General features: G+C 41.9%; 1 long non-coding RNA gene across 1 annotated transcript in view; it reads left to right on the top strand.

Moving 5' to 3' along the window:
• Nucleotides 1-26,584, top strand: part of LOC118007351 — a 128,998-nt gene that overhangs the window by 51,589 nt on the left and 50,825 nt on the right. The window contains exon 2 of the long non-coding RNA XR_004678390.1: nucleotides 18,834-18,934. This is a non-coding gene — a long non-coding RNA (uncharacterized LOC118007351). The remainder of the gene's footprint in view (nucleotides 1-18,833; nucleotides 18,935-26,584) is intronic.

Genomic DNA, 26,584 nt, shown 5'->3' with positions numbered 1-26,584 from the left:
ATTGCTCCTCTCCTTATATTCCGTATTTTAGCAAATGGCAGAACCCCCTGTCCCCAGCGCTCAGCTGGCATCTTGGGTATTTCCTTGATCTCCCCACCGTTGCATTTCTCAACGTCCAGTGTTATCAAATGTGGTCAATCCTCCCTTGTACGTAACTCAAATTTCTTGTTCCTTTTCCATTTGTTCTTCAGTAATTTGGGCTCTTCCTTTAGCATCTCTAATGCCTGTTAATTAAAATGTAGCCCAGCACTTTTTTTCTTAAAGTGCAAATCACCTGGAGATCTTTTTAAAGTGTGGAATTTGAAGGTCTGTGGGGGGACATGAGATTCTGCATTTCTGCTAAGTTCCCAGGTGATGTTGCTGCTGCTGGGCATGGGCCACACCTTGAGTAGCAGTGGTCCCAACAAGTAATACCTTCCCTCAGGTCCTTCTCCCTCCGTCTTTTTATTCCCTCACTCTCGCATTCCCCACCCTGACCATAGCACCTTCCTACTTCCACAGGTCATTCTTTGCAATGTTGACAACCTTCTAATTTCTTAAAGCACAGATACGGTAATATCATTAGCCTGTTTAAAAAGCTTTAATGGGGATTTTGTCTTCAGGACAAAGTACAAACTCTGTGGTGAATATGCAGGACGATTTTAATGATCTGAAATCCACCTGCTTTTTATTCTCCCCTGGTCTTTTAAGCCACAGAATATTTATGTACTTTTTTGTTGTTATTGTTAGAGAAAGACCCTAAAGAATCTGTTGGATTCTCCAAGTGGTCTTTAATCCCAGAAAGGGGAACAACTGCTGTCCTTTCTCAATGAGGAAATTTGATAGATGGAGAAATGACCCACACAGACTAGATAATTTCCCTGAGCTCATGAGACACAGATAGCTGTGGAGACTAGACTAGACCTTGGACCCTTGGAGCCCCAGGCCAGTGCTGATCACACTGAGCCCTACACCAGCCCTTGCTAGTGGGGTGAGGTCAGGGTCAGAAAGAGACGTGGCCCTGAGGAAGTGGGGTGGCTTAGAGCCACAATTACACAGCAGTGTGCTTTCACTCCTTGAGGTCCTTCCCCTCCAGTGTGTCCTTGCTGGGGGATGCTTTACTGTGCTGTGTGCTAATGAGAAGAACCAGAAAAGAGAGAAGTTCTGACAGCATGGACTGTATGTGGCTGGAAGTGGTGACTGGGAGTGTCAAGTGTCAAGATGGGGACCTTTCAGCCACAGATGAAGGCACCTGACTACTGAGCCCTGGGGGAGGGAGGGTAGGGGCAGGAGACCTTTCCAAGGAGTCCAGTGATGGTTCTTTCCCAGTATCTGCCAAATAACTTGGTTGGTGCAAGTGGCAGGAAGCAGACTCCTGCCCAGTAGAATTGTCCAGATGGGATGGGCTGCACTGCGACGTGGGAGGTGTTTGTCCAGCAGTGTGTTCATGACCGTGTTGCATGACTTCTGTGGATGTGACTCCTTCATGGCACAGGAGGTTGGCTCAGAAGCCTTGTAGTGGGTGCTCACCTAGGGGACACTTCTGTGGTCACAGATGTAGGTGAGTAGATGTGATAGGTGGTGGTCATCATCAGGAGAAGTAGTTTTTGTCATGTCGCCTCTCCTGAATCTGCTCTGAATGGTGACTGTTTATTCTCTTGCAATTTTCTAGGATGTTCTGTGGCTAATCCATTTCATAGACTAAACCAGGGTTTGTCAAAAATTTTCTATAAAGGGCCAGATAGTAAATTTTCAGCTTTGTGGGCCATAAGGTGTCTGTCTTGACTACTCAACTGCTGTTGTAGCATGAAGGCAGCCCATAGACAATCTATAAATGAATGGGTGTGGCTGGGTGCCAAAAAAAAAAAAAAAAGTTTATTTACAAAAACAGACAGCAGGCCCAATTTGTCCCAACAGATTAAACAATCCTATAGAGCAAACCGACTTTGTGTGTAATTTGATACATTGGTTGAAAAACAGAAAATGGATTCAGCATATGTTGATTGGATTTCTATGATGTGCGTGTGACCATGTGTATCTATTTGTGTGATCTTTTAGAAAATTTCCATGGGAGTGCTAGTTTTAGTTTTGGCGAGTGTTATGGAAGGAAGCATCACCTCTGAAGATCGGTACTGTTTCTTGTTTCTGCAGAAGACTTCAAAACCCACCAGCAGAGCAAAGGAAAGAAATAGAGGTTGACTTTCAAAGCTGTAAATTTACTATCAGGATTGTTCATCTTTAAAGATACTGTTTTGACTCTCAGAAGACATTTTTTTTAATGTCAAAATAAATAGCATTTGACATTTTAAAATATAGTTCGTATTGAGCATTTGCTGCAGGGTGGGTAGGAGAAGCAGCTGGGCATGTGGAGGAGGCGTGGTTTCTGGTGCCCCCTGTTTATTACACTTTTGGAATGATGGCAAAAGGTGGCAATGGCTGCGTCTTTGGGTCTCTTTAGTCTCCAGCTGTGAACATGTGATTAATCATCTCATGGACAACAAAAGATTTTGCCCGGGACCAGCAGTGATGTCTGTGTGCCACAAGGCCCTGACATTGCATTCTCTGTGCTCGGCCACGTCCAGGGAGCTCACCAAGAAGCCTCCACACTTCTGCTGCTACTGTTGACCTGCAGCTGACTTCCTACCTCGGGTGGGTGTGCCCCAGTGCTCTTCCTCACAAAAATGAGGGATATGGTACTTGGGAGTTTGCAAAAGCTCTTTGAAATTTCAAATGCAAGTATTATCAATGTGCAAATTATTGTAATTCTCTCTGAGTTGCTGCCTTCTATTTACAAACAGCTGAGCCTCTTCCTCCCACTTCTGGGTGAGACATAGAAAGGGCACTGAAACCAGCCTCAAAAGTCCCAAAGGAAACATGTGTTGCCTGAAACATGGATAACGAGGAGTGCTACTTGCAGCTTAAGAAAAGGCAGGTTGTATCTGCTACCAAAGTTTCAGGCTATTTGGCTAAAATCCCTCCTTGTATAAGGGTGTATAAGGGTGAATTTAACTCAGCTGACAAATGCTTTTCTTTTCTTTTTTTAAAGATTTTATTTATTTATTTGACAGAGAGAGACACAGTGAGAGAGGGAACACAGCTGGGGGGAGTGGGAGAGGGAGAAGCAGGCTTCCTGCTGAGCAGGGAGCCCGATGCGGGGCTCGATCCTAGGACCATGGGATCATGACCTGAGCCGAAAGCAGACGCTTAATGACTGAGCCACCCAGGCGTCCCTGACAAATACTTTTCAATTCAAATTTGAACTGAGAGAGCTGTCTGAGTCAAAATTATTTTTCAGAATCTTCTTTCTCTAATAGCTTGTTGGAATTGAAGTTGCTTTAGAAAGAAGTCTTGTTTTATTTTTAACCAGTTGAAAACATACCATGGCAAGAACATGAAATCTACCATTGGAATGCCCATTTCCACCATTTTCAAAATGGATAGGGCTGGTCGAGAGCTGGAATGACACTTGTGGAGGTTTTCTGAGCTGCTTTCCATCATGTGCTTGGTGAAATGTGGCAAAGCATATGGATGGCTGGTGATTCATCTCTCTGTACGGTTTCCTGGGGAAAGCTGAGATGCATTCAGATTGCACAATTCCCCGCGCTGTACCCTGTTGAAGCTTTTGCCTTAATGGAACAAGAATTTGCTCTATTTCAGACTTTCAGAATATGATCCTAGAAATGTTTTCTAAATTAATGTCTTCCTCAATTTTTGTCTTTGTGTGGCCCCATCTCTGTTTTGTAGTTTCACTTAGAAGGGTCCTACCCTATCTTGGTAGTTGGGGAGGGATATTTTAGCTTATATATTCGGTGGTGCTGTCACAGGTCAGAGGGCACTGCCCCATGTGTCTGTAAGAGTGTAGGTGTCCCTGAGTGGAGGGGCATTGTAAAGTCAGGAGGAGTATTTCAACAAATAGATGGCAGTATGTAACTTAGTGATGGTGGAAGGTAAATATTTAGGAAATAGAAGCTGTTGGTTGCAAGAACTAATTTTGTGGGAGGCCAGGGTCAAGTGTATGTACTAACATACATACACTGATTTATCAGCGTTATTCAAAAATTGAGCTTAATTTACAAAATGCTAAGTGGTTGTGTTTGTTCTTTCCTTGGAGAGTACATCTTTCACGTCAGATTTCAAAGCATCAATGCTATGAATGGAAGAAGCTTGAGATATGGATGCTTTTCATAACAATGCTAAATGTGGAAAATCAGAAAATTTAAACATTTATCTGACATCCATATGATGGAAAATGGTGAGCCATTGGGAATTATTTTGTTTAGTTCGTTTAATTTTAAACTATTAAAATGCTTAATTTTGGAAAAAGATTATTTTACATAGTTAAACGAAAAACAATCAGAATATAAATACGTATGCTATAGTTCCATTTCTTTAAACCTACCAAGAATATTAGGTTGAGCCATATGAAATTGCTGTTTTGTCAAATGATGTCAGAGCTGTTTGATATCAGCAATTTCAGGTGGTTTAGGTATAAGAGAAAACCCATATATACACACACACATATGTACATGCCACACATATACATGTTTAATATGCACACACACATATACATGGAAGATAATTGTCAAAAATTCTGGATGGTGATTACAGGCAGTTTAAAACTTTTTTTCTTTTTTTTAATTTATACTTTTTAGAATGAATGTGAATTACTTTTTCAATAAGAGATGGAGAAAGAAAAGTTTTCCAGATGCTCCAGAGGCAGAACCTTTCATTGTGGAGAGATATTGGGCTTTGAGCTTTATCTACATTGTTTGTCAGTAGAAGATTTGAGGATTTTTGGTCTCTGATCTCCAGAGTTCTTTAGAAATGACCAGGTTTGGTGAAAATACCTACCCTACTCTTCTCTTCTCTTCCCCAAGTAGATTCCCCCAACTAATCCGTGAGATCTCCTGTTATGTAGAAGCATTTGGCATTAAGTAGGTGCTCAATAAATATTTGTGGATGATTGATTGAGTGAATACATGAAGGGGAGCATGGTTAAATAATCATTGTCTAATACATTCTGCAATTTGGCTGATTTCTTCTCGATTACTAACTGACCCGATTTTTCCAAAGAATAGGATGTGTCTAAGTTGTAAGTCCACACACACACACACAATGCTGAGAGGCAAGTACGGTCAGTTAAAACAGACAGAAATGAAAACACTGGATCAATTTCTGTTGATTTGGTCTAGATATACTTACACCTAGATAGAATATAAAATATCTGGGTGAAAATCTTAGCTCGTTATACATTTCTGGAAGGTGTTAGAATTCCTGGCCTTTTAGCATGCAGATATTTCTAAAGCTGCTTGACCTCTAAGGCTGTTGTTTTACCCCTCTTCTTCCTCCTCTCAGGATTGACTTTAGTGCCCAATTTCCCTTTAAGTGGCTATCCACGTCTACTTTGCAATGATAGGAGGATGGAAAAAATGGGAGAAAGGAGGAGGGAGGGGCAGAAATAGAGGGACAAGGACAGAGGGATTTTTAATCATGTGAGATCACTCATTCCTCTTTTTAGCAAATGTTTATTAAAAAGCTCCCAAGAGGTGATAGACACTGGGAAGGGTATGTGCTCTGGTAAGCGCTGTGAATTGTGCAAGACTGTTGAATCTCAGATCTGTACCTCTGAAACAAATAATGCAATATATGTTAAGAAAAAAAAAAAGAAGAAGAAGAAGGTAGCGGGAGGGGAAGAATGAAGCAGGGGAAATCGGAGGGGTAGACGAACCATGAGAGATGATGGACTCTGAAAAACAAACTGAGGGTTCTAGAGGGGAGGGGGATGGGAGGATGGGTTAGCCTGGTGATGGGTATTGAGGAGGGCACATTCTGCATGGAGCACTGGGTGTTATGCACAAACAATGAATCATGGAACACTACATCTAAAACTAATGATGTAATGTATGGGGATTAACATAACAATAAATAAAAAGAAAAAAACAAAAAAGCTCCCAAGAGGATATTGATCATTTACCAGCTGACACGATCAGTGGAGCATTATTTCCATCCTGTGATTACCTCTAAGTGACGCATGCCAACTTAGATGGGTTCTGAGCCTCTGAGTAGAGCATGTCCTGAAATTAACTTGAATAACCTAATTTCTACCTTCCCGTAGATCTGTTCTTACACACTGTGTAAAGGGCAAAACAGAAGTGAAACAAGAAAGATTAACAAGGTCTGTGCCAGCGGTTAGAGGAGAAGTCATTGTTTGTCTGCATTTAAGGAGAAAAGGACACTGTTTGTCAGCATGGGGTGCCTCAGAGTCGCTGGAGCTAATGATCATCCTGAGAATTGAGCTGTGGGGCGAGTTGCCCATTGACCAGCCCTGACTGCTCTCGCTGACAGGTGCTAATGGGAGGGGGCAGGACACAGCTGCCTGAACAGGAATCCCATTATCCTTTGCTGGGTATTGATTCACCCTGTGGGATGTTTCCTTTCTGGCTGTGTTAATTTTCAGAGTGCACATTTGCCTCTTTCTCAGCACAGAGAAACAGAGAGCGTCAGAGGTACTGGGGGCAAATGTAATGGGCTCTGCCTTCCAGTCTGCAGAGGTTCTGTCTGTGGGGATGTAGACTCCTCTAATTACAGTGCCTGCTAGGGGACGAGGTCTGGAAGAATAGCTTTGCCACTACTAATATAATTGCCCTGAGGTGCATAGCAAATTAATCTAATGACATGAGGTGCATTTTGAAAGTTGGGTTTTTTTTTTCCCCCATGTATAAACAGTACTTCTCATTTTAAACTTGATGTTTTTGCAGAGAAAATCCAGGAAGTGATCCAGCAGTTGGAATCTTCGCCATCGACAGTCATCTGAACATTTTCCCTGTCTTCTTTGTTTACACGTAGGCCTTCTGAAAGTCTTTAGGGATAATTTAGAGGTGATCTTTGCCTTTGGCCGCACTCTGTGATTTGGTGGTTTGTGCCGAAAGGCAATATGTGGGTGGGGCGGGTTTATTATAATTAAAATTACTGAATATAATGTTTAAAGACATCTTATTATGCAGGTAAATCATGGCAGATTGTAGGTTGAAGAATTACATATGACAGACACAATGCTGAGTACCCAAGGGGCGTCTCAGTCACCTCACTGGACATGCTAGGCCTCAGCCGGCCCATGTCGTTTAGAGAACATCTGCCTGTTAAAGAAATCTTCTTACATCGAGCAAAAACCTGCATTCTTGTCAGTTGTATGCACGCGCGTGTGTGTGTGTGTGTGTTGTGTGTCAAGACAGTGGCATTTGAGGGGCGCCTGGGTGGCTCAGTCAGTTAAGCGACTGCCTTCGGCTCAGGTCATGATCCCGGGGTCCTGGGATCGAGCCACACATGGGTTTCCCTGCTCCGCAGGGAGCCTGCTTCTCCCTCTCCCACTCCCCCTGCTTGTGTTCCCTCTCTCGCTGTGTCTCTGTCAAATAAATAAATAAAATCTTAAAAAAAAAAAGGACAGTGGCATTTTAGGTACATTTACATACTTGGGCATCCAGTTTAGTTCACAAGCGGCCCCAATTTCTGTCAGCTCCTGGGTCTGTGTTTTGTCATGATGCAGGAGCTGCATGAGGCCTTACCTTGGAAGGAACGCCAGTCGCATGGCCACTGTGGAGTCCTAGCCTCCGCCTGCCTGTTTCTCTGGGAGCCAGGGCCTCTCAGCACTGTGTTCATGTCTCTGAATTGCAGTATAGGCTTCTTCAGCTCCTTTGCTTCTCCTCCTCGGGGACAGGTGAGGCAAGGCAAGGAGGGGGCTGTTCCAGCACTACCAGCCACGAGTTCCGTTCCCTAGGAGTAGATTTCTACTGCCAGTCGCGGTGCTCTGTCTGATGAGAAAGACTCGTTTCGGAGGTTTAAGCCAAAGGCAAAAGACGAGGTAGGGGTGAATAGAAATTGTTCTCATACTGGTGGTGTGATCCTTCCCCCACAGTAAGTTCAAGACTTTTTTTTTTTTTAAAGATTTTATTTATTTATTCGACAGAGACACAGCGAGAGAGAGAACACAAGCAAGGGGAGCGGGAGAGGGAGAAGCAGGCTTCCCGCGGAGGAGGGAGCCCGATGCCGGGCTCGATCCCAGGACCCTGGGATCATGACCTGAGCCGAAGGCAGACGCTTAATGACCGAGCCACCCAGGCACCCCAGTTCAAGACATTTTATATTCCCTACTTTGTGACTTTGTGGAAGAGTTCCATGGTAATCTGGTGGTAGCATTATAACTCATTTGATAAATTGGGGACTGAGGGCATGGAGCTTGTCTGTTCAAGAGCTGGAGAGGAACCTAGGTCTGGTTTTGGTAAAAATATCTAGAACTTGGTTGAGACGAGAGACTACATCTTTTTTTTTTTTTAATGTATTATATTTTTCTGGGTATACAAGTAATTATGTAGCTTTTGTAGGAAATTTAAAAATATAAAAAATGACAATCATCCATAATTCTGCTATTCAGAAATAATAACCGTCATTACTATTTTGATAATTTCTGCCCATTTCTAATTGTGTGATTTTGTATCCTTTTGATCATTTGCTATTTTGCCAAAAACATTTCCCCACAGCATTAAAAACTCTTTAGGGATATATGTGCTCAGAGACGGAGTAATCTTCAGGGCAAGGAAGGACACTGGGGGAGGCAGTACCGCCCCCCCGCCCCAGACCAGCAGCACTGTGGATGGAGGGATGAGTTCTCCAAAGCAGGTAGAAAACACTAATGGACACAGTTTGGGTGCCTTTCTAACCTTTAGGAGAGTTCTTCCTTCCTGTCCTACTTGATGAAATGGGAAGGGAGTTAGACGTGAATGAGGAGCTTCATAGTGGTCTCATCCCTGAGAGAAGCGGGTGACTGGTATAGAAGGATAGAAGAAGGGCCTCCAAAGATTCTTGGAGAGCTGAAGAGAATAAAGCTGAAAGCTCCTCACATGAAATTGATGATGTGCATGTGGCACAGAGGAGCCTCATATCTCTGCGGGGGAGTGTTGTTGAGAAAGTGCTCAGAGGCACGGGACTCAGATTCACACCCCCAGCTATGCAAGGTCAGTACTCTGTCCCTCTCTGGCATGATACTGCAAGTAGGTGATTTATTATAAAATAGTCGTCAAAAGGCATTCAACCTTTGCAGATTTACTCCAAGCATAAATGGAGAGTTAGAACATGAAAATTAAAAGGTACATAGATAATACCCACCAGAAGAAATGATGCCACAAAGTCCAAGAAGTGCATATACACATAGTTGTGCATAGACTCAAAGATTAAGGGAAATGTGGCCTTTCTGAGAGAAGGACTCCATGGAAGAATGTAGGGCCTCCCAGTAGAGATCATAAAAGTAAGGAGATCAAAATCATTAGGGAAACAAGGCTCTTCTTACAAGAAGCTGATACATATATGGCTGAAGATACATTCGGGGACATGAAAAGTGAGTTTTAGAGAATGAGCAAATGAAACAAAAGGAAACAATTACAAAAGGTTATAGAAGAAATCATTGGTAGTGAAGACAGATAAAGGATATCTCATATAAGCATAATTGTGCCTGGAATAGAGAAAGAAAAAAATGTAAGAAAAAATTTTAAATGATATTTTTAAATTTCTGATTTTTTTTTTTTTTTATGTAGGCTCCCAGCATGGAGCCCATAAATTCATGATTTTTTTTTTAAAAAAAGGATTAGAATCCTCAGATTCAAGGAGTATAACATGTCCCAGGAAACACAAATTCGGTAAAAAAGAAACTACCCTACCATGCTTTATTAAAGTTAATAGAATTCTGTGGCACACGGGAAAATCAACTTACTTCTTGGGGGGAAAAAGTCATGGTATCCCTAAACCTTTTAATAGCACTCAAATGTGAAAGGCAGTGGGACAGTGTGTACTACATTCTTAGAGATGAAAATGTGACTTAAGATGTTTATCTGCAAACCAGCAGCCATTCAGGTATAAAGACAACAGAGAGGTCTTCTCAAGCATTCAGAAACTCAGGGTATATGGTCCTCAGTAGTCCTTCTGGAAAAAAAATAGCCATGAGATAATAAACTGGAGGATGGAGGGAGAGGGAGGATGGGAAGGAGGAGGGGGAGGTTGGGAGGGTGAGGGAGGATGGAAGAGGAGGGTAGGAAGGGGAAGAAGGATGAGGGGGAGGTTGGATGGGAGGATGGGGAGGGAGGAGGGAGGGAAAGAGAAGAGAGGAGGGGTTTCAGGAGGAGAGGGAGGATGGAAGGAAGGAGGGAGGGAGGATAGAAGAGGGAAGGAGGATGGGAGAAGAGGGTAGGATGGGAAAAGAAGGGAGGGAGGAGGGAGAGGGAGGGAGAAAGACATGGAAAAGACTGGTGGTAGTATTGAATTCACTGAAAATGAGACCCGAAGTTGAACAACTGTGGAGAACATGATTGGAAAATAGAATGTGTTATAAAATATTGTAATAGTAAACTAACAAAACATTGAATGTAAGTGGGGAGATAAGATGGGGATATTTAAGGAATATATCCAAACAAAGATACATAGAAAGGATAATTTTAATAGAGGAGATGGTGATGTACCAAGGAAATGCAAATAAAAATAAAGCAGAGATGTAAAATTCATGGTTAGCCAGTTTTAACTAAAAACAAAAACTCTTAAAGAGAAACACTATATAATGATGAAGCTTACAGTCCACGATAAAGATCTGTCCTGAATGTTCATGCACTAAATGTGAAAAAAGTCATTTCAAAAAAAGGAAATAGGAAGGAAGCAAAATGAAAATACAGTGGAATAAGTAAATGGTTGTTTACCTTTCTTAGATCATGATTTATCAAGTGAGAACAAGGAAACACGTAGAAAATCAGATGATAATCATAAGAGGGTATGCATTGATTGATCCTATGATAAGCCACAAGGAAAATGAGGTTCTGAAAGTAGAAGGAGTTGAGGCATTATGTAGAAGCCAGAAGTGAGCCCCCAGGGCAGACACCGCAGGTGACCCCGCCAGGATTCATTGGCTCTCTGCTTTATTAGAGGATCCCCAGGTGTGTTTGGGGGGCAGCGTCCCCAGCTACAAACACGCAGACTGAGTTTCGGCAAGGACCGCCATGTGATACACGTCTGGCCAGGCAGGTGTAAACCCAGGGTTCTGGAAAACCTTCGCTTTGCAGATAACAGCGCTACCCCTTGTTTTCCACTTTTGTTTTCTTCCTGCTTCCTGCTTGGAAAGCAAATGTGACACCTGCGGGAAAGATGAAAAAAACACAAGGAAAAAGACAATACATACTTAAGTCATTTATCAGGACCCACAAAATGGAGGCCACCCCATGGCCCAAGTCACAGATCTAAACTGGTCAGCCTGCACTTTATGGGGCCATCTCACTGGTAGAGACCTCGAGAACACCGGTCCCAGCCCTCTGGCTCAGCTTTCGCTCGCTTACTTGACCCTAGAAAATAGGACCTTCTAGTCTTCTAAAGAAAGCCCTGACCTCCTTGCCAGCCATGCCTGCTTCTGCGTTGTCTCTCCTAATTCTGTATAAAACTCACTCTTGCCCAAAATCTCCCAGGAGGAGGATTCCCATCCATGGATTGTTTTCCTGGAATAAAGGACATCCAACTCCGTACTGACTTTAATGTTGTCACTTGACAGTAGTAAGGTGTGGGCTGCACCTTGCTGTGATCCCTAGTGATCCCAGCGTACTAGGGATCCCCTCTGCTGAGGAGACAGTAGAGGCTGCCTCTGCGAGGCCAAAATCTCACCGATCTCTGTTGAAGTCCCTGAAGTTCTCTCTTGTTGCAATTAAATGATCACTGATAGACTATCTGATGGAAAACAAGTCCCCCTATAACTCAGAAATGGGAAAAATAAAAACCAAACCCTGAAATAGCAGAATATTAAGAAATAATTATCATGAAAATACTACGTTTCAGACTTTTCTGATAAAATGGTGAGCTAGGTACCGAGACTGACCCTCCTTTTAAACATAACTAAATATTCTAACTAAACGTATTAAAGAAAACACCTTTTTTTTTTTTTTTAAGATTTATTTATTTATTTGAGAGCGTGCGTGTGCACGGGGAGGGAGGGGCAAAGGGAGAGGCAGAAGTGGACTCCCGCCGAGTTTGGAGCCTCCGTGGGGCTTGATCTCAGGACCCAGAGGTCATGACCGGAGCCGAAACCGAGAGTCAGATGCCTAGCCAGCTGAGCCACCCAGGCGCCCCTAAAGAAAACATCTTCCCAAGTGCACTAATGAGCTGGCAGTAAAGTAAGCTATTTAGGCTAGAAAAATGAGGGAGAAAAACAAAAAAAAACTTAGGTGAGTCGAATCCTGCAGGTGAACTTTCCCCCAGGGTATCTCTGAAGCTGGTGAATTTGCATTTTAGTTTAATAGTGTGGGGCACTAGAAACAGGAGACACAACCTGGGTCCCCCAAGATGAGCCATAGAGTAGGAATGCCTTCTCTCATAAATCTGGGACCTAAAAGGACCATGCATTCAAATGTTAAGGATGAAACAAAAATATACCCCCCTCCACACACTCACTTACCAGTCTTGGACCTGAACAAGGGGAAAAGAGGGGCTCATGGGGTAAGCTAGGTAGGATAAAAAAAACAGCCCTCAGTTGAGTTTGTAGCCCAAATCCCTTCCCTCTGGGTGGTCCCAAAGAACTCAAAACAGACATTCAAATTGGAAGGATCCTTGAGTAATAGTGTCCTGAGGCACCTAGTAGAACAAGTGGAAATTCTCCATGGAGGAATCCAACTTCTTCCCAGCCCTCAGGATTCCTACATGTAAAATCCCAAGAAGAATGATCACATAACAGCAAAAATATGAGAAGAAAGAAAAAGACACCACTGAAGAAGGGAATTAGAAGAAACAGAATAGAACTATAGGGTCAACATCTGTGTTTTTTTTCCTTATTGCTAGAGGCTCATTAGGAATATAGAGGTTTCAGGCACTTCATGGAAACAGAAGTACAAGGTACTATTGTAGAGAAGCAAATAGCATTTAAGTGCCTGTGGGATTAAATCATCTCCACTACCAATATATAGACCAGTGTTTGTGGTCAGGAGCAGTATGCATCAGCAGCAGGAAGGTTCACCTGGGATGAAACATGTCCCTCCTAAACTGAGCCATATTCACTGAATGTTTTCCTTCTCCTTGCAAGAACAAAATACCCAGCTCATCTTGAATCCAGATGTCCTCTGGGGGATTGTGTGTACAAGAGAAGACCCAGTGCTTTGTTCAAAAGTGTGTGTCTTGCTCCTGGGTGAAATAACAAGGGGATGGTAGCTTAAACACTATCCCTTTTGTATTGGTTATTTTGTGGTTGAAGTTTTCCTGTCTATAAGTTTACGGGATGGAATGAGGCAGTCCTTTAATATCTGTCCATCTCCAACATTCTGTGATTTTTGCAATTTCTCCATAATGTCTAGTATAATTTCTCGAACATCACAGACCCTTGAAAAGTGGTGCTGTGTTAATTCTAACGGAAGTCAGTAGACTGAGCAAGTCTTATGGGAAGAAGCCATGACTGCCTAGGACAGAGTCCCAGGTCAGTTTCCAGCTGTGATATTTAAGAAGTGGTAAAGTTTAGGTTACCTAGACACCCAGCTTATATATTTCTGAGATTAGCATGGCCCTGGAATGTAAGGGGTTACAATGTTCCTTTAAGTTTGTAATTATAAAAATGAAAATAAGATGTGAGCAAGGGTAAGAGAGGAAACTTCAAAGTAAGTTTGGAAGACTAGAAAAAAAACTTGAAAAAACTCAACAAGAAAAAAATTAAAATATAATTATTATTGAAACACTATGAAGAGAGAATGAATACATTACAGTGCAAAAATAAATCAAATCTGAGAGGCAAGATATTATTTTTTTAGTTGGAAGTATATGGGAGAAACAACTAGATTCCTACTTAGAGAGCAACAGGTCATTTTAATAAAAGTGTCTGTCACTGAATCTCCGTTGGTCTTGCAAGATCTCTAATGAAACCAGTTCGGATATAAATTATTAATTAGTGTGCCAAATGTGGATTGTTATTCAGCGTGATTTAGCAAGGTTGTCCATCAGGAGGGCCACAGCTTGATGTAGATGCTAAACCAAGTAGAAAAAGTTCTTATAGGGGTGTTTCCCTGGTACAATGGAAAATGTGAATTTGAGGAAAATCAGGAATAATACAGTAATATTCTGCAACCAGTTATTGCCATCGGGCTTGAATTATTTACTTCCACAGCGCCAAGAATTTTGTGTCCAATCTATCGATTTTGTATTAACACTCATTTTCCTCTGCCTTCCCACTTACCTCCCCTTGTATAGTCCTCAACCTCCCAGACCTAGGAAATAGGTCCCTAAATTTCTCTACCTCTCAAGACTCGTTCATTATACTTTGGGTTGTCATTGGCTTAATGTTCTCCTAACATCTGCTTGTTAATGGCCTCCCCCTTCATCAACATTTCTTAGTGGCTCTGTTAAGTTACCCTTCTATCCAAGATCCTTCCTAAATCCACTGCAATCAGTGTTTCCAGTTTTAGAGCCCACAACTCTCCATCTATTTTAATCTATTAATGTATGTCAGTCACTTTTTAAGTGCTTTATAAATTAACCTGTTTAATCCTCATAGTAGTCCTATGCTATAGATTCTATTTTTATCTCCATTTTATGGATGAGAAGACTGAGACCAAGAATAAGTCACTTGCCCAAGGTCATTTAGCATGTGTATATCAAAGCCAGGACATGAACCCTAGAACTATTGTAGTTCTACAAGCCCTAATTCCTGGGTATTATTCAACCTGCCTCCATGTGTATAAACTATACTCCGTTACACAAAATAGTATAATGCTGCATGGCATTTGTACATCATTTTACCATTCACAAAACTATCTTCATATACTTTTTTTCCCCATTTGATCCCTTTATGATCCTTTAAGAGAAATATTAGCTCCATTTCCCAACTCCCCCCTCCCGCCCCCCCGGGGCGAGAAACTGAGTTTTAGGGATGTGTTCCTGGGTATAGGGCAATGCTGCCAGGTCTCAGAGTTCAGAATATTATACTTCATCTAATGAAAACCTTCATCTTACTACCATTCAGATTTTAGGGAGAGGTCATTCAGAGTATCAGATTTGGAAGGACTGGCTTGAAATGAAAGCCTGTGTGAAAACAATATGAAAGCACACATTCTTGAAATATGAAAATCAGTGCTGAAGTGAAGGAAAGTGGACTGGAAGGCCAAGGTTATTTAACACAAAGTGATAAAGCAAAAATTTCATTGCTTTTTGGTGACAAGGATAATATGCTGGGCTAGTGAAGCAATGCATTCCTTCTGCTAAATTCAAAAGCTAGTTTTTTGGAATCATTGTTAGAAGATAGAATGTGTGTGTCTGTGTGTCTGTGTGTGTATGTGTTGGCAACAAAAGTAGTCAAGTACTCTGAGGAAAGCGTCCTAGGCGCTTCACTGGGAAATGAGGACTTCTGAGGAATGCACTAACCACTCTGCTTGTAGACTTTCCAGCCAGTGAGCTGCAGCCTCCAGCTGGGTTTCTGACCTCCAGCCCAGCCATCCCCTCTCCCTGCAGACAGGCTGGCCCCCAGCCCAAACCCTGCCATCTATTTTGAAACCAAGGGACCTCCCTTGAGTTCTGTATAGGTTATTCCTCTAATTCCTCCAATTCCGACCCAAAGTTTTACATCTATCTTCAGTCCCTGGCACCACATGTGTAAATGTAGGGCAGAATTTACCCCCGCCTAGAGTCTCTGTTTAATGTTCTCCATCCTTAAATTCATCTATTTTAGCTTTACATTTAAGAAATCCTAATCTAAGTCTCTGTATTTAATGGTGAAATTTAGGTCTGTTTGATAAAACATGAAAATTGTACCTCCCTCCACCAAATTTGACTTTGGCTTTGTAATAAAGAGTGACAGACCTGTTTACTAGGCATCCTCATGTGCAAGACTTGGGCAACTATCCTGTAATTCTCTGACACAGGCAGATCACTGCTGCTTAGCAGTTCATAATATAGGCACAGCTAAGAAGATGTGGCTAATTCTTGGAAGACTTTGGGAAGTTGCATGGAAAGGAGGCCCTCTGTGTTTTTGTTCATGAGGGATATCAGCGTGTAGTATTTTGTAATGCCTTTGTCTGGTGTTGGTATCATTGTGATACTGGCCTCATAAAATGAGTCAGGATATGCTCCTTTTTTTTTTAAATTTTTTTTTTTTTTTTATGTAAGAGTTTGTGCACAATGGATATAGTTTTTTCCTTGCATGTTTGTTAGAATTCACCAACAAAGCTGTCTGAGCTGGGGTTTCAGGAAAAGTTTTTTAGGTATAAATTTAATTTCATACATAATTTGAATATAGGCTTCAAATGGAGGGCTTTATAAGTATCAAGTCTCAAATATTGTTTCTTCTCATTTCAGTGTTGATACTTTGTATCTTTCAAGAAATTTTTTCAATTTCATCTGTGTTGTTGAATTTATTGTCATGAAGTTATTTACAATATTTCCTTACTTTCCGTATGTAGAAAGAAAGTCTGTAGTGAGGTCTGTTCTTTTGTCCCTGGTGTTGATACTCCATATGTTCTCTGTTTTCTGGTCATTCTGGTGAAAGATTTGTCAGTTTTACTGATGTTTTCATTAACCAGTTTTTAGTTTCACTGATTTTTTATTCTTTTTTCACATTACTGATTTCTGCTTTAAAAAATCATTTCCTCTTATCATTTGAGTAAAATTTGTTCTTTATCTTCTAGTTTCTTGAAGTAGGAAATGAGATAATGTATTTGATTTAGTATTTTTTTTTCTTTTCTAATATAAGCATTTAATGCTATGAAGTTTTCTTTAAACATTGCTTTAGCTGAAAGCTGCAGTGCTGAAATTCTAACATGTTGGTTTTTAATTTTCATTAAGTTGAAAGTATTTCCTGAATCCTCTGTAATTTCTTTTCTGACTCCTGAGTTATTTGTAACTTACGTAATGTGATTTCCAAGTATTTGGGGATCCTCCAGATATACCAGATTTCTGGTATTGATTTCTAGTCTAATTCCACTGTGGTTAGAGAAGTTACTTTGTATGATTTTAGTTCTCTTAAAATTGTTGAGACTTATTTTATGGCTCATCATATGATCTATCTTTTGAATGTTCCATGTATGCCTCAAGAGCATAGTGTTGAATGGAGTTTCCTGTGAATATCCATTAGGTCAATTTGGTTGATGGTTTTGGTCAAGTCTTCTAAATCCTTATGATTTTTTTTTAATTGCTCTATCAATTACTGAAAGGTGTTGAAATCTCCAACTGTGATTATAGATTTGCCTATTTCTCCTTCCAGTTTTGTAAGCTTCTGTTTCATGCATGTTGAAGCATTTTTATTATGTGCCTATACATTTAGGATTTTTGTAGTCCATTGTTATTGTGTGTACCTATGCATCTCTGGTAATAATCCTTATTTTGAACAACTGCTTTGATATGCTTGTAGCCATTCCATATTTCCTTTGATTAACATTTGCATTTGTACTTTTTAAAAATAATTTTATTCTTAGTTTATCCTTGTTTTTATATTTAATTTAGATTATTATAGATAGAATATAGTTGAGTCTTTTTTCCCCCTTTTAATCCAATTTAACAGTTTCTGCCTTTAATTGGGGAATTTTGTCCATCTACATTTATTTATTTATTTTATTTATTTATTTTTAAATTTTATTCTTATGTTAATCCCCATACATTACATCATTAGTTTTAGATGAAGTGTTCCATGATTCATTGTTTGTGCACAACACCCAGTGCTCCATGCAGAATGTGCCCTCCCCAATGCCCATCACCCAGTCACCCCATCCCTCCCACCCCACCCCCCAAGTCCATCTACATTTATCGTACTAATAGATATGTTTGAGATTAAGTCCATTCTCCTGCTATTTGTTACGTATTTTACCATCTGTTCTTTACTTGTTTGCTTGCTTGCTGCCTTTTGTGGATTCATTGAATTTTCTAATGGTTCTATTTTATCTTTACTATTGGATTAACAGTTGTTCCTCTCATTTTTTTAGTAACTGCTGCTGCAGTTAATATTATATGATTTTAATTTATCATAGTCCGTACTCAAATAATGTCTTACCACTTCGGTTTTAGTGTGAGAATCTTATTACAGTGTACTTCCAATAACACCTTCTTTTCCTTTGTGGCATTATTTTCATACCTTTTACTTGTACATATGCTATAAACCACATAACACATTTTTATTCTTATTTTTATTATTATTGCTTTAAACAGTCACTTATCTGTTTTGGATATTAAAAATAAATAAAATGTATTTCTATAACAACTTACACATTTACCATTCTTAGCACTCTTCATTCTGTCTTGTATATCTAAATTTTCATGTGCTATTATTTTCCTTCTCTTTGAAGAAGTACCTTCTTAATTTCTTGTAGAGCAGGTCTAACAGTAGCAAATTATCTCTATTTTGTTTCAAATATACCTTTATATTCACTTTTGAAAGACATTTTTTGCTGTATAAAGAATTCTAGGTGGCTCAGTCAGTAAAGCATCTGCCTTCAGCTCAGGTCATGATCCCAGGACCCTGGGATTGAGTCCCATGCTGGGCTCCCTTCTCAGTGGGGAGTCTGCTTCTTCCTCTCCCTCTGCCCTTCCCCCTGCTCATGCTCGTTCTCTCTCTCTCTCAAATAAATAATAACTAAAATCTTAAAAAAAAAAGAATTCTAGGTTGATAACTTTTTAGTATTTTATAAATGTGTTTCTTCATTGTCTTCTGGTTTGCATAGTCTCTGGTGAGATGTCTGCTTTAATTGGTATGTTTGCTCCTTTTTATTTATTATGTCTTTTTTATCTTGATTTTAAGATTTTCCTTATCACTTATTTTCAGTAGTTTTTTTTTTATTTCTTTATCCATTCATCAGTTGAAACACATAACTGTCTTGCAGATTGGCTGTCCTGACCCAACAGTGAATGAGAGTTCCTGTGGCTCCACATCCTCACCAGCATTTGGTGTCGTCGGTGTTCCAGATTCTGACCAATCTCATAGGTGTGTAGTGGTATTTCACTGTTGTATAATTTGCATTTCCTTGATGATATGTGATGTGGACATCTTTTTATAGGCCTAGGTGCCATCTGTGTATCTTCTTTGGTGAAGTGTCTGTTAAGGTCTTTGGTCTGTTTTGTTGATGATGACACAGATGTTAAATGTTATTTTCTAGTGCCTTAGGTTTCTGCAACTGTGTCCACTCACTTTCTTAGTCTGTCTTCTGTCTTGTTCAGATTTGGTAGTTTCTGTTGTTCCCACTTCAAGTTCACTGATTTAATTTCCTCTTTCCCCTCTGTGATTGAGCCCATCCATTGAATTTTTTATTTTGGTTATTGTATTTTTTAAGTTAAAATATTTCCACTTGGTTCCTTTTTATATCTTCTGTTTCTTTGCTGAGGCTTTCTATTTTTAAATTCATCTCAAGCTTGTTCATAACTGCTTTTTGAAGCATTTTCATGATGGTTGCCATAAAATCTTTGTTAAATAATTCTAATTTCTCTGTCATCTTGGTGTTAGAGTCTATTGACTTTTTCCCCCTCACTTAGAGATCTTCCTGTTTCTTAGTGTGATGAATCATTTTTGATAGAAACCTAGACATTTTAAATATTATATTTTGAGATCTTGGATCTTTCTAAACCTTCTGTTTTATCTGGCTTCCTCTAGCACTGTTCCTCCAGGGGAAGGGGGTGACACCACCTCATTCCTGTGGGGCAGGGATAGAAATCCAGGTTCCTCACTCAGTCTTTAATGATGTATGGGTGGGGGAGGGGCTTCTCATTCCTGTTGAGTGTGGGTGGGATTTCTAGCTCTTTACTGTTAGCATCCAGGAAAGGGGTGTTAGGAGTGCCTCATTGCTGATCCTCTTGTGACCTCATTGGACACCTTGGGCAGGTGGCTTCTTTACCACTGAGCACTGGTAAAGTTTCTGTCTGTATTCTAGGTCTCCTTTGGTGCTGCCCCTGTGGTGATGAGGAGGGACATCTAGTTACTGCTGGGTAGGGTGGAAGTCTAGGCTCGCCCAACATGGTCTCCGTGGACTGGCACTGAAGGGGCTGGGGCCAAGGGCAGGGAGAGGGGGAGGGCTTATCACACCACCTGGCATGATGAGTGTCCTGGCTCCCTAGTCTCCTTGTCCACACTACTCCATTGAGGGTTTGTGGGTACCTGATTACAGCTTGCAAAGATGGACGTCTAGCGCCCCCAACTTGGCTTTGTTGGCATGGGTTGGGGTGGGACAAGAATTTTTTCTGTGGTCTTTGGCTGGAATAGAGCAGCTTACGTCTCAAAGTCTTTCCAGGCTGCCTCTTTCCTGGACCTCTGGCTAGAGACTTTTTGGAGGCCCCTTGTTGTCCAAATACTTGGCATTTCTATACTGCTGACTTCTTCAGCCCTGAGTCTGGGATATATGAGGCAACATGAGAACCCAGGGAGCTTCCTCTGGTGTTGGTCTTTGGGTCCCAAGGTCCCTAGCTGGTCTGCATTCCTCTCTCTGTTCTTCAGAGTCCTCTTATGTTTGTTTCATATCTAATAATCAGGGTTTCAGTGTTACATAGTGGAAGAAATAGGGAAGAGTATGTCCACTCTATCTTCCAGAAAGCAAAAGTACTTGAGCTTGTTTTTAAGCTTTTAAAAGGTGCATACAAGGGCACCTGGATGGCTCAGTCAGTTAAGCGTCTGCATTCAGCTCAGGTCATGATCCCAGGGTCCTGGGATCAAGTCCCACGTCAGGCTCCCTATTCAGCAGGGAGTCTGCTTCTCCCTCTGCCCTCCTCCCTGCTGCTCCCCCTGCTTGTGCTCTCTCTCTGTCAAATAAATATATAAAATCTTTTAAAAAGTAAAGGTGAATACAAGCAGACTTTAGTCTGGGGTTAGTTTGATCCCACTACTAAGGTCTTATCTTCCTGAAGTTCCTACTAAATGTCCCACGTATGATAAAGTCTTTCCACTGTGACTGGTGGGGATATACACTCTTCCCACAACACACCTGGATTGACAGTGATAATGGCTAAGATGATCTTTGCTTTAATTTGACTTTTTGTTGTTACTGATGTGGTTCATATGAAAACCAGGTATCTGCCCTTCCATGTCTATAACTTTTCTACTTTGCTATGAGTCGTCTTGTCCTTTAAGATTTACATGGGTTTGGCCTTTCCATCTTTTTTGCTCACAGTGTCTATGGGAATCTTGAGGCTGGGCTGGAAGGTCTACATTTCCCCTGACCACTTCTTCTTCTGTCCTCCTGCTTCCCCTCGATTCTCTCTGCCTACGTTTCCTCACCGTCTGTGCACACTGCTCTTTCTCTGCACCTCCCAAGTGGGTGGAGAACATGTGGGCTCTTGGAACACCACTGACTCAGTGACAGGCTGCAGCCAACTCTGCCCAACTTGGGAAGAACAAGGCGGGGGTTACCTAGAGCAGTAGCAACTCACACTAGAACCCGGTCAGCAACTTAAAATCATGCCTTAGATTTCCCGCTTCTCAGCAGCCTCCTAGCTAGTTTCAACATTGGGGCATTTTCCCTGGTTGACTCTTCTGTTTGGGTTCAAGCATTCTGCCATGTTGCTCAGCCCTCTTTCCTTGAGTTCTTCATCTCTCGTAGCTTCAACCACCGCCCCCAAATTCCTCTGCATTTCTCATGTACAGCTCAGTGGCTCCATCACTGCACTGTGGCCCATTCAGTACCTGTCCAGAGAGTAGCCTCATCTTTCTTGCCAAACATGTTCCACAGACACTGTTTCCTGGAGAGAAATTATTTTTCATCGTTTAGGCTTATATATTGCAAAACTCCAGGGGGCATCTTTCCCATCCTCACAGAAAATATACTATGAATGGGTCCTGGGGTTGTCTGACTTGGAAGCCTAGGTCTTCGCGTACTGCAGATGGTGGCTCTTCGATTGTTAACATATGCCTAGAAAACAGTTTTTCTAGTTTGCCATTTGTCTTAAAATGTTTGTTGTTTTATCCTGCTGTACAAAAATATTTATATACATAAAACCTGCATTTGAAGTTGAATATGTAATTTTTCCTTTATGTGTATTTATTATTCAGCCTTATTTAGAAAATCCTTCTCTACCTAAAGGTTGTAAAATATCACATTCTCTTCTAGTGCATTTCTTTTGTTGCCTTATTTTTATGTTTTTAAATCTGTGAGTCTATTACAAACAAGCTAAAGCCTGCTTTCCTCTCTCACATCCCAAATAACTGTTCTGACATCATTTACTGGTTAAAGAATTCTTCTCTGTCGATGTGAATTGCCACTTTTTTCACATACTAAGTTCTTATTTATAGTTGGGTCTTTATCTTGATTCAAGTTTAATACTAAATTCTTTTCTGAGCACAACCCCTCCCTTAGTTTTGTGTCTTTATATGCGGCCAGCTGCATCCTTCATCAACAGTGTTAATATCCTTCGTGACATCTGATTGTCGATATGTGAGATTATCTACACCTCACCCCACCCTCACCATGACTTTATTTTGTCTCTGTCACTCTAAATGCGTTATCCTGGGGTTCAGGGTCCTAGACTGCCAGAGTTATGTAGGCTCTGAGAGTCATCCATGTCCAGCCCGGTCATGCCACAGATGAGGAATGTCAGGACGTAAAAACTCAGCAGCTTGGCTGTTGGCACAGAGTCAGGGTCAGGGCCAAGAGTTCGGTCGGGGGTGTGTGTCCTTAAAGTGTGTTTTGCTTCTGCCCTTCGTCTTCATTTCTGCAGCATTACCCATACTGGTGCCTTCGCAGTTTCCCTTCACTAGCTGTGCTGGTCCTCTTTTCTCTGCCCCAGTTCATGCTACTGAGAACTTCTAGAATGATCCTTGTAAAGCAGTAAATGTGCAAGGGAGAAGAGAGGACAGCATGTTGCCTGTGTGAAGAGTTATGTGGTGTCATGGCCTGATGGCCTTTTCTGGGCTATGCAGTGAGTAAGAAGACTGTGTAGTCAGGGCCACCTCGGGGCCCAGACAGCCCTGCACTGGAGGCCCACTGACAAAGTGTGACTTGGGGTGGAGAGGGACATTCTTGCATTCCTGGTGCAGGACTCCTGGGATGCCAGCTGGCTCAGAGCCTGTTGCAAAGTCGGGGGGGCAGACCCAAACCCAGGAGGCTTTGCTCCATGCTGAGGATGGCAGACATGGTGGAGCAGAGATAACAGACCCGCAGGGGTGGTTCCTGGAGGGCGGGGTACACTAGCTGCCCTGTGAGTCATGAGGCAAGAAGGACAAGGGATGCGGGTGGGTGAGTGATGATGCGCTTCAGAGATAAGAGATGTGAGCAGTCTGGCAAGAAGGGGATATCTATGAATGTTGGAGGGGCTGGGAGAATGGCATATGGGATGAAACGTGGGCCCTTTCTCAACTGACAAGCAGATGGTGCCTGTTTCTTCACTTGGGGAAGTGCTGGGTCCCAACACTGAAACCGTGTCCTGGTACTTCCTGTGGCACCTGATACCTGGGCCTTGGTTTGTGATAGACTCGGTGACCCTGGAGGCTGTGAAGTGTTACCTGACGTGTTCTCTAGGCCGACCTCGTCAGCTTTATCACGTAGGCTGCTTGGTGCAAAGGAGGACAATGGTGGCTAATGCAGATGGCAGCAGGACTTGTTGAAAGGCTCGTAGTGGCCCTCCGAAGTCTTCCAGAAGTAACAGAGAGGACTTTTCAGGGTGACGTATAATTTCTGCTTTGTGGAGTAGGGGCACAGTATAATTTCACTGATAATGTCACCCCATTTTCCTTCTTTGACTCCATTTTACTAACAAGTTGAGGTGGTTTGGGAATCCTGTATGTTCCCATGGTGCCTTGGACACACCGTGTGTGTTGCTCAGGCTGCATCTATGTCAAGATTGTCACTATTCAGAATATGCTACCCTTGCCCCCAAGCATGTGGCCTGCACTTCTTCAAGGCTGAGTCCTGTCAGGAAGGAACATGGGAGAGAGAGTTGCAGGAAAGCTTGACAGATGTAGGGAAAGAGGAGAGCATCCCTCTAAACATGCCCTGGAAGCAGATTTGCATGGAAATACAGACAAGGAACAGGTACTTAGAATGCTCACAATTCTAAAATAAATTACAAAATGCAAAATCTCAGTAGTTCTGCTTTAAAAGAGTAGATAACTGTGTAAATATTATCATACAGGGATATTGACTAAAAGTAGTTCTTTTCATGGCAAGTGGCTCCCCTATCGAAACCTTAGAACTCCTCCCTTGGAATGGAAGACGTAGAAATTCACCCCAACCTAGATGTTTAGAGGGACAAGATGCCCAGCTGCCTTTGGCTGGTTTACTGTGTTTGTGTGTGACCTTCCCCCATTTCAGTCATTTGATTAAAGGTTTTGGCCCAAAGTCATCCATTAGAGTGGGTTTATTAATGTCTTGAGAAATACTAGCTGTTTTCTCTACATCGGGAAACCCCACAGAACCAGGTTCTTACGGACTGAATGTTTGTGTCCCCCCATAGTTCAGAGGTTGGAACCCTGACCCCCAATGTGATGGAGTAATGAGGTTTAGATGAAGTCATGAGGTTAGAGCATCCATGATGGGATTAGTATCCTTATAAGAAGAAGAGGAAACACCAGGGCTTCCTCTGTCCACCATATGAGGACATAGCAAGAAGACAGCCATCTGCATGCCAGGAAGAGGGCTCTCACTAAGTATCAAATCTGCCAGTGCCTTGATCCTGGACTTCCCAGTTTTCTAAAACTGAGAGAAAAAAATACCTGTTATTAAAGCCTCCTGTCTATGGCATTTTATGATAGCCTGAGCAGACTAAAACAGAACAGGCAGGTCCAGTGTTAGAGCTGGGCTCCCATCTTGGCTTCCCCATTGAACTAACTGGATGACCTTGGACCACTCTGAACTCTAGTTGTCTCACCTCTAAAACAGAGATAATAATACTTTAACTGTAGGTCCATTATTCCATTTAGAACAAACACACCCAACCCCTCTGTCCCAACTTGCATGCGTGCACGTTCTCTCTCTCTCTCTCTCTATAATGCATCTAGCCCTGTACAATGGGCACATAGTTGAACCTCAATACATAATTCTTATTGTTTTTTTTAAAAGATTTTATTTATTTATTTGACAGAGAGAGACACAGAGAGAGAGGGAACACAAGCAGGGGGAGTGGGAGAGGGAGAAGCAGGCTCCCCGCAGAGCAGGGAGTCCGATGCGGGGCTCGATCCCAGGACCCTGGGATCATGACCTGAGCCGAAGGCAGACGCTTAACGACTGAGCCACCCAGGCGCCCACATAATTCTTATTGCTTATTGACTTATAAAAATAGGAGCTCTTTTGGGAGCTGTCATTTATGTGGTGAATGTGATGTTTTAAAGGAGACATTTAAGAATTAGACTTTAATTTGAGGGTACTAGATTTTAGAAATTTGGAAGTACTCAAATTTGACTTATTTTTAGGATATTTAAATATGGAAGCTAAAAAGGTAACATCTATTCTACTCTGGAGGGAAGTACCAATAATAAACGACTATGAATAGTAAAGAAAAATGGCTGCATACAGCTTTTCCATTTTTTGATTAATAGGATCTGATACCATTGTAATGGTGTTTAGCAAATTATAATGCTCCCATTAGATTATGGTCCTGTAGCAAATAGTTGTGAATTCGATTATACTGCTTAGCTTCTAGCTATCTTGCATATTTCATCAAAAGCTGATTTACCAGTGATGGCAATAGCTCCACATTTCTACAAGGAAGAAGATATATTCTGAAAAACTTGAGTTGAAAGTGAACCAGTTAATGAGAGGCTCGTCAAAGTCCTCCATTAGCCAGGACATTGCAGTCATCTCCCACTGACATGGGGCTACCCTGAGGTTTTCCCTCTTCTGGAGATCATTTCCTGTGCTGTTCAGTCTGTTCAGGCCCACCATCCAGATACCCAGAAAGAAGAGGAACCGGGTGATTCCCCTCAACTTACAAGCAAAACATGCTGCCAAGGGTAGATCCCACCTGGGAGAAGGGAGGCTTCGGTCCATTGAGCTCAGGGTAAGCCTGCTAGGACATCTCAAGGGCAAATTAACACCCAGAGAACATAGAATCCGGTGAGTAACAGGAAATCTGAGTGTCCGCTTTCAGGGATTCAAGTTTCTTTAGGAGAGAGGGTCTGAATTAGATGGCTTACCTGAGGAGAGCTAAAAACCCAAGGCAGACAAAGGTCTTCAAAGCAAGGTCAGGGCAGTATGCAATATTTGCATGGCCCCACGAGGCGACTGCTTGGGGATTACAGGCTCTTTATAAGAAGGTGGGAGAATGAAATGCAGTGAAAAGTGGGGCTGTGTGGGAAGAAACAAATTGTTCCTACTGGCAAAAAGGAACTTGGTCTGCAGGTCTTATGATGGTAAAGCCGGCAGCAGCTTGGCAGGTTGGAAACACCCATGGCTGTGGAGTTGTGTTCAACACCAGGTTCGCATCCCCACTTTGGTACTTACAGATTGTTGCCATGGGCAAGATCTGCACCTGTAAGTGGCAGTAATGACCCTTTTGTGATTGTCTTGTGAGTTCTCAGTAACTGGCCTGAAGCATCACAACGCAAGGCAAGGGCTCTGAGGTTTGGACCCCAAGTGCCGTGGTGTGGGTTTTGTCTCCACTACCTATGGTGTGGTTTTGGGCAGGCTCTTCCACTTCCTCATGCTCTAGTTTCCTCATA

Source organism: Mirounga leonina, unplaced genomic scaffold (genome assembly GCF_011800145.1).
Source record: "Mirounga leonina isolate KUSES-001 unplaced genomic scaffold, KU_Mleo_1.0 Mir_118, whole genome shotgun sequence".
Taxonomy (NCBI): domain Eukaryota; kingdom Metazoa; phylum Chordata; class Mammalia; order Carnivora; family Phocidae; genus Mirounga; species Mirounga leonina.
This window is presented reverse-complemented; position numbering and strand designations above follow the sequence as displayed.